This window comes from Microchirus variegatus (genome assembly GCF_963457635.1).
Source record: "Microchirus variegatus genome assembly, chromosome: 12".
Classification (NCBI taxonomy): domain Eukaryota; kingdom Metazoa; phylum Chordata; class Actinopteri; order Pleuronectiformes; family Soleidae; genus Microchirus; species Microchirus variegatus.
In genome coordinates this window covers 17,205,607-17,215,186 of record NC_139813.1, presented here as the reverse complement: position 1 = coordinate 17,215,186, position 9,580 = coordinate 17,205,607, and positions in this window count along the sequence as shown.

The window sequence follows — 9,580 nt, the reverse complement described above, 5'->3', positions numbered from 1 at the left end:
ACAGCAGTTTTTAAAGACTGGTGGAGAAGCACCAAAAGTCAGGGCAGTGGCCTTCATCATCGTTTCACGGACCTGGCGTGATTCAGAGTGCGGACACGCTCCTCGGGCCTCCAGGTTTCAAAACAAAAGGAAAGTTGCTGAAGTGCAAAAGTCCCAAAGGTCTGTTTTGTTTAAGGTCAGCATGGGTAAGAATATAATAGGTGTTTACGGCATAATGGGAGCCTGCATGTAAAAGGAAAAGTGGCTATTGTTTGTGAAGGCAGTGGTCATTTGAGTCTTAAAGGCCATTTGATTACTATGTGGGGGTGAAACATACCTGTAATTTTGGTCAAGCGTTCATGCTGTAGCACAGGAAGGGAAGGAGGCAAAAAAAAAAAGGCAGCAGCAGTTTTTGTTGTTATTGTAGACGTTTAAAGCTGCAGTATGCAGGTTCTCTGGGAAAACAGTCAATTGTTGATGTGTGGGTTGTTGGGTTTCTCTGCTCTCGATGATGATGTTGTCTGTGTTCAGTGCCTTGAGATAATGTATGTTGTGATTCGGCGCTATACAAATCAAATTGAATTGAATTGTTGAGTTTCATCTGCGGGTTAGGAAAATATTTATGTTTAGGGGCCACGGCTCATGAAAGACGAAGACAACCTCTCCATCTTTGAAGTTTCAAGGTTTGACGCACATTTAATGTGCGATATGTCCTTCAGCATATCGTGGTTGTGACTGCTGCTCAATGGACCTTTATTTCCTTGAGTTGGTTGTGCATAACCCCAGTGGATCAATAGTTTTTTATTTTTTTATTTTTATTTTTAAATAATCAGACTAGCCTTGGCACTGGCAACCGCATTCAGTGTCCAAAATCATCTTTCTCCGTCATTCTGATGCTCAGTTTCAACTATAGCAGGTTGTCTCGTCCATGTTTTTACATGCCTAAAATGCATTGAATGGCTGCCATGGGATTTACTGATTAGATATCCATCTTAACAAGCGGTTGAACAGGTGTACACTTAGAACTTTCTGTACACTGTACCTTTAACAGAAGGCCAAAAAATTTACTAACCCAACTTGTTTTACTGCCAGTGGTCGAGGCTCATAAGGCTATGACCTCTTTCTAAAGCCGGGTTTCCATCATGTTACAGTACGGTACGGTAGTGTACCTTTATGGGGGGGACTCAGGTCAGCGATATACGTAGCGTGACACTGTGCCGACAATGGAGGACGTCAAGCTAGGGAGTGACTCTTTTCTGTGGCCCAATCGGCTGACTGTCATGGGTTTAATGGTTGGGGCCGGTTATTTTGATTCTACTCCAAAGAAATATGCACCGTACCGACTTCCATCCGTGCTTCTCATGCTGTTGACAGCACGCTGTCAATGCAAATTCCATTTATTAAAATGGCATCTGACTGTAAGCAGTGTCTCGTGGGTGGTGAGTGTATTCATGTCTTCTGTCAGCAGATCTCAGAGTTGTGTAAGTGCTGGTCTGAGCAGCCTGGCAGACAACAACAGAGCCGAGAGCATGCTGTGACCTGTCCAACTCTCCCACACTCCACCTTAGGCATCCTTAGGCATCCTCCAGGTGCTACACATGTGCTGTCAATCACAGACGCCCCTCCACTCTCCCTCATCCAGACCCCTCTTCCTCTGATTAACACAACATGTAGAGCATGTGCCTTTTTTTTTTTTTTTTTTTCTTTTAAACATGATTTGGTCGACCTATTGGTCCACAAGAATACACACACACACACACGTTTGGGCAGTTATTCTTTTGTTGGACACTGCATTGACTTCCATTCATTTGGACAGCATTAACAAAGCAACTTTAACCATAACCAGTTAATGCCTTACCCTTACCTTAGCATAACCACAATTCAAATCTTAGCCCTAGACTTAACCAGTTCCTTAGTAATGAGGTTCTGCCTCATAAGGTAATAATGTTCAGTCTTGTATAAAGTACCTAAAAGGGATACTTGAGTAAAAGTACCAAGTACATGACTGGTAGAATTTGAAGTCACTTTTTATAATATTTCTTAAGTAAAATCATATGATATTTAATGTAATTAAATGTAATTAAATGTGATTTACTGGTGTGAATGGGTGAATGGCAGAACTGTATTGTAAAGCAGCTCATTAATACTAGAAAAGCTCTATATAAATACAGACCATTACCAACTCTTCTTCTTCTGATTTTATTTGGTAGTAATGAGTCACAAAGATAGTTAGAGGAAATGTAGTGGAGGAAAAGTAAAAGTTCCTAGAAATATAAACAAAGTAAAGTACAGATACATGAATGTTGTACTTAAGTACGGTATTTATCACATTATAATACTGATATGTTTTGGTCTCCATGAGAAAGTCCTTTAGCGGCAACAAATACAAGTACACACACACATGCTCAGTATTTCCAGTAAGGAAGTAAAGGGACATCAATGGGAGAACATTTCCATTTGATGTCAAGTTTAAAAAATGTGTGAATTTTCCCTTCCTTGCAGCCATCATGTGTTTTAGATACGGCCGGATGTAAACAGTAGCCAACCCAAAGTGTTGCTGCTTTCATTGGCTTGTAAAGCCGGTGCTATTGAAGTCCCCGGTTAGTGTTTGTGCTCAAGGCTTCAGCTGTGAGAAAACACTCTTAGTGGCTTTTGGCTTTTTGGTGATGAAGTTGTGTTTGTGACTATGGTTTTGTGAGTGAAGTTCCCAGAAGAGAGGGGTGGGGGTTGAGTTGGAGTTAGGGGTGGTGGTGGGGGGAATGGCATGGAAAATGTGAACAGCACCTCGGTTGGGCTGGAACAGACACACAGCCCGATGGTTCCATTCTGTTTATGTTGTTGAGGTGGAAATCTGTCTTTATCAGTCTCACCGTCCATGTTTACTCACCCTTCCCTCTGTCCCCCCCCCCCATCTCCCCCCTTCTCCTCCGACCAACTGTACCAACATGATAACAGCGTGAGAGCCACCGGTGTCACATCTCTTCTTCCCTCCTTTCTCTGCTCTCCGTACCCCCGTGTTATCTCGCAGCATTTCAGATGCTGGGAATCACCCAAGCTTTGTGTGCATTCTGAAAACATATTCTCACACACACACACACTTTTACATACCCTGCACCTCCCCCCTTTTTCCTCTCAGTCATATCTCCAACTCTCCCTGCGTCCATAACATCAATGCCCAGATTCCGCATGATGAGTCGGCAGAGCTGCGTCATCGTTGGTTTGGAAAACCAGTCTCTGGTCAGTGTTAAGCTGAATCGCGTCTTTGATCCTCCCACTCCTCATGTTCTATAGTGATACTATACCACTACAGCAGCCTGAAACACTGGGTATTCCCATCTGTGGCACAGTGCTGCAGCCAGTCAGCACATATTTATATGTTTATCTTTGGGTTTTTTGTCAATTTTACAGTTGACAACGTCCAAAATCTGTCTTGTATTGTGAAAAATGTTGTTCTGGGAAGTGAAGTGAAGTTAATGTTACCTAAGACCCCTTAAATCATAGCTGCTTTTTCTGCCGCAAAAACAACAATTGAACTCCACTGCACTAAGCACTCAGATGGAATAGCAGCTGCAGCTCATAGTATTAAAGAACATTAAGAATTGTTAGGTTAAATAATCACCTGCTAATAGGACCTGTTGATATTCGCAGTCATCACAGATGTGTGTGAAGTTGTCAAGCTAAACTCCGCTACCATGTTAACATCCTGTGTTTCCTGATCACATGCATACAACAAATGTAAGAGGGAGGAGATTGCGCTCAGAGGTCATGTTTTTGGTATCAGTCTGTCTGTGTCTTTGTCTGTTAGCAGGATTATTAACTATAACTGCTAGATCATTGTTGGTGGTCTTATTCTGTCTTTTCTTTAATATTTGCATGAAGCTTCCACCCCCTCCCCCCATATCAGTGCAAGGTATGTGTGTTTTTGTATTTGTTGCTTTGTGAGGACCAAAAAAAGTGTAAAAAACCATCAATAATGATGACATTTGGGGAAGTGAGGACATTATGGCTGCTCCTAATATATTTTAAGTGCTTTTTCAGGGTTAAGACTTGGTTTTAGGGTTAGGGTGAGTTGTGATGGTTAAGATTAAGGGGCTAGGGAATGCATTATGTCTATGAGGGTCCTCACTTTGAATGCTGTGTGTGTGTGTCAAGTTACAGACAAGGCTCCATCGCTGTCTGGATGTCACCTCGGTGTGAACACCCCGTGTCTGTCATCGTCACTGTGCTCTCGTATAATAGAGAGAATGTGTGCTTGCTTGTTTGTGTGCATGTGAAGTGTGTGAAAATGTGCGTTTGTGTGCGTGTATACAACTTTGTGTCGTGGATGGAGCAGGAGAGGGGGTAAAAAAAAGAAAAAGAAAAAGGAGACTGAGAAAGTGAAAGAGCAGATGCGCTTGTTAGGAGCACACACTGTCTGGCCGCCTGGCTCCGCCATCTGTTGCAGCTGCCCCTGTTTGTGTGTATCAGACAGTATGTATGTGTCTATGAGTGAAGGAGTGTGTGTATCTGTAAGCAGCAAAAATGTATATTACAGCACATGTTGTGGAGTGAATGTTTATTTCTTTAAGATGAAGAAATACAAAGGCTTTTAATGCATGAAAGTACTCATACACACACACACACACACTGGTGCAGACAGAAACATGGACGAGTGTCGGATAACAAAGAGGACTCTGCTGGTGTGTCCTGCTGTCCCCTAGGCATTCCCGGAGAACAAATCCTACTGTGCATGTAAAATGTGTGCGTGTGTGTTTTTTTTTCAAATATCAAACACTAAAGTTTGTGTTTTATAACCCAGAGAGCAGGACTGATCCTGATCCAGGATTAGCTCTCAGAAGCCGCTCTCACTCAGACAGACTTTGGCTGTATGTGTTGTCCAAAAAATGTGTGTGGAGTGGACTTCAGAGCCATGTTTTCCTAAAACATCTCACTATTTAGCTCCCCCACGTTAAGCCAGCGGGGGCTCAAGAGGATCAAAGTGCTAAGGCAAATTTGGAAATATCAAACCAAATCTGGCCGCCTTGGTGCAGACAGTGGTATGTTCCCAATCTTTTTTATCTCAGCGATGGTTCAAATCCACCTCACAGACACTTAGAGTAGCTTTTTCAATGTGGCCGCCGAGTCTCTGAATTCAAGAATATTGATAAGTCAAGTCCAGCCAATGTTTATTTACAGCAGGGTGTCTCAAACCTGGTCCTGGGGACCCGCTGCCCTGCATGTTTTAGACGTGTCACTGCTTCAACACACCTGATTCGAAATGTCTGAAACATGCAGGGCAGTGGGTTCCCAGGACCAGGATTGAGAAACACGGATTTAAGTGTAAAATACAAGATGAAAGAATAAAATAAATTCCCACCAAGCCATTTAAAATCTTCCGAACAAGCAATACAAAAATGCAAGTATTCATCACTTACCAAATAAAACTGACAGACCAGCTTGTAAACCGCTTTGTTAACATGCTAATTAGCTATTTTCTCATTTGTGTTGTAAATTGTAATTACATCTGTGGCTGTTATGTTAATGAAAATAAATCATAATAACATTAAACATTGTTTAATAATAACAATGTGATTAATGTAGAGCTGTAAATGGCCACTATTGTTTTTTAATAACTGGCTAATTGTTGTTAATTATAGTGCTATGCATGTATTGCTTCTCAAACCTCGAAATATGCTGGGGCTCATAGTTTCTTAGTATTTGTTGGGGGGGAGAAAAATCACCTTTTTGAGATTTTGTTGGCTGTAAGAGACTAATTTGTTATTGTTCTATTTATACACACATAGCCTGTAATAAAACATAAGATGTACTTGTCCAGTGTTGGTTTAGGTTTGCAGACAGGACTGTACAAACAGTGCGCTGAAGAAAACCACGTTAAGTACTGTGAAGCACTTAACCCGTTTGTTTTGCGACAGCATTCATGTGTAACAGGAGGAGGAAGGGGACTGTAGGGTCTGGGGGGGGGCGGTGTGTTGGTATTTCAGACAGACAAGTAACAGAGATTAGATTGATTGAGTTACACACGCTACATTTGCGTCCGCAGCTCTCGCCGGCCTAATGGTCTTAGCAGTAGGCGACAAAGTGCTGTTTTGTTCCTGCCTTTGTGTGAATGTGAATGGAGCAAAGTGACAGACGGGGGCTGCACACACAGTCAGCAGCCAGATCAGCAACTGCTCTCCTGAGCATCTGCATGAGAGCTGTGTTTTTTTTTTTTTTTTTTTTTATCGATTGAGGTGTATAAAGTTTATCATTTCATGTGTTTTCTGTGGTGGGCGATCTGCAGATGTGCTTGTGTTTTTGTTGCTACCTGGAGAGTTGGTTTGATTGTTATTTCCACAATACGACATAAAAACACACCCACGTGAATAAGGAAAAAAATAAAAACAGAAATTCCTGCATCCTGAGGCAAAAGCCTGTCTGTCAACAGTGTTTTAGCCAATAATCGTTCTGTCATGTGTCAGCTGTAAACACACAACATCATCCTATGCTGCTGTTGTTGCTACCACTCTCATGTTCTGTTTAAGGTTTGAAACAGTCGGTGCTGAATTTCAGTAAACAAACCTATGTTGCCACTATATTGTTGATAAGTTGATAAGTTAAGCTGCGGCTGTTTGTCTTGTTGATAGTCAACTTTTCTCAGCTTCAATTCGTGATTACAAGAGAAACATAAGTGTGTTATAATATTAAACAGAGCGGAATCTATTTATCATTTTTCAAATCTAAATCGCAATATGAAACAACCTAATCAGGAAGTCACAAAAGCTGCAATTGAATCTCTATGTTCTATGCCAAATACAACACAATTTTTTTTAGAAACCATTCATCTGCAAGTTCTCATCCTTGCAAACAGATTAAAGTATTTAATATTTTCATGATATCTCATGTGGTAATGCTCCATCTTGTTTTAAATCTAAAATGCTCTAAATGTTGAATTAAGGCTTTATTTAAAAAGTTATATTGCAATTCACGCCTATTGTTAAACAACTCTATATAGCACCATTATAGAAGATGGACCTGTTTGTTTTATTGATACTGTTGAAATGAGTATATGATCCAATATATTTTTTTTAATTATTGATTATTATCTGAGTGTTTTTTAACTTAAGATTATGCCATTTTCTGATACAAAAATGCCTCATTAAAAGTCAGTCTGTTTAGTGGAAACAACAGTGAGTTCAGTTACTTTGCAAGTGGGTGAGATCAGATTAATGTATAAATTATATTATAAATATGTAAAATTAGCTGTACTTTCCCGTCCACTGCACATCAAAGACGTTTTATGCTGATGTATTGCTCTACTAAAGAAATCATGTCATCACATAATACATCTACAAACACAGCAGAATACATGGGTCAGTTTATTTTAAGCACAGAGGGGGGGAAAGAAAGCCACAAAATCCTCTCTGTTTTTTTTCGTCTTCACCTTTTTTGCCCCTCACCAGCCACCGCACCAATTTGGCGGGATAAAGAAAAAGAAACACAACAAAAGCTTGGACTGGTTTCATATATATTTAGTCGACGCTGCCTCTGCCCTGAAAAAGAAAAACAACCCTCATCCCTCAGTTTTCCCTCTCGTTTTCTCCGCGCCACAAAATTACAACGTGCAAATTCATAAACGTATATGCTGTTTTTACACTCTGGAAATAAACACGACGGTCAGGGAGAGAATGTTGCTGCAGTGCCTGTAGTGGCATTACAACTGCTTTTTTTTTTTTTTTGGATGGAGGAGTGGGTTTGTTCCCAAGCTATTGTCTGTCTGTCTGTCTGGTTTGACTCAACCACACACTCCCAAACCATGCCGCTGATTACTAGTTTAGAGTTGCACTAACTGCTGTCTGGTCCTTTGGCTAACCTCTGAAGAACCTGGTGGGTGTGTGTGAGATCTTGTGTATGTGTTGGTGTGTGCATATGTGGTGCGCCCTGTTCATGCATGTCTATGTTTGTACACTACACAGTGAAAGTATGCGTCTGTATTTGTGTCCTTGTGTGTTTATCTGTGTCCGTGGACTCTCTGACAGTGGCCCTGTCGGTGTGTGAGTTTTGGGAACATTTCTTTTGGAGGGGGGTTTTACCGTCAGTCTGTGATGTCACTTCCCCTAAGTCAGAAGGGGGAGGGGTCAGCGGGACTGTGGTTTGGGTTAGGTGAAGGTTGGGGTCAAGATTACGATGCATTGCGATGCAAAGCGGTCTTACTCACCTATTGTTGTCTTACTTATTCACTTTTCTGCGGCTTTGCTCGCTCCACTTGAGTGCGTTGGCATGGATGCCTGTTTTTTTTTGTTTTTTTAAAACACACAAATAAGATAATGGCACATTGCAGCGAGTTGTTGTAAATGGATTCACCGCTCAGGAATGTGTTATTGCAAGAGACAAGTGTGAAGCAAATGTGATTCAGTTGTAACAAACAACACACGGCTGTTAATCAGCGGTGTGTGTGTGTGTGTGTGTGTGTGTGTGTGTAGGATCCTGACCTCTTTCATTCAAGACTTATTTGCTTGTGTCTTTTCGCACACACGCATGCACACACGCACACACATGCTCTTAACCTCCTCGCGGTGCATACTTATGTCAGGTGTGCTCTGTTTTTCCAGTCGGGGTAAAGAGGAATCTGGGCCGGGGTCCAAGCTGACTATCAACAGCACATTTTCAGAGCTCAGGACAAGAAGCAACACATCCCTTCTGTCTTCACTCCTCCTCCTTCTCCCTTTCTACTCCTCCCTCCATTTCTCCTCTCCCGATCACTGGAGCATTGACATGCCATAGTTTGGTCTCCTTACTCTCCTGTTTGTGTTTTCTGTCAACCGTTTTCTTTTTTAAATTCATCTTGCTCCCATGCACTTTCACTTTTTCCTCGCCTCAAACATTTAATGCTGAGTTGCCCCGTTTGTCAGTGATTTTTATTATGGAGGAGAAGTTGTTGTTGTTGTTGTTGCTTGTACCTGCTTAGGGTATGCTGAGCCTTGTTTTTTCGGTTTTGTGATGCAGTTCCCGTCTGACAAGGTTGTCTAAAGTGGTCACCACCCTTTAAATGACACAGCTTTTAATGACTCAGTGAATTCCCGTGGGCAGTTGAAAGAAATCATTTGGAGACAGCTGCTTAAAGCATTCAGTTTGAAGCTCATATTTTTAGGTTTGCCCGCCAGTGGAATCCATATATATTATATTATGCTGTTGTGCTGAGATGTTTTCACATTGTTCCCCAGAGTGTGTTTGTGTGTCCTCGTTTTTATTAGGCTGTGTGGACACATTTAGAGTCAAAACCATCATTGTGAGGTTGTCAAACCTTTAAAGGTTTTGATTGGATGAGGGTTAGAGTTAGAATTATGTTAGGGTTGGGGTGAGGGATAGGTATGTGGTTGAGATGAGACTACACACTAGAAATAAGGGTTCCAAAAGGGTCCTTCTACAAGGGCTGAGGTTCTACCTGGCTTTTGAAAAAAACCTTTTTCCGAAGAAGAGTTTTTCAAGGGTTCTTGGTAACACTAATGGTTCCAGTAAGAACCATTTTGATCCAGAGAACCCTTTAAAACCCCTTTCCTTCCTTTATAAAGGGTTTTAAAAGGGGTCTTGGTGGAACCCTCCAAAAAGGGTTCCAGGTTGAAGC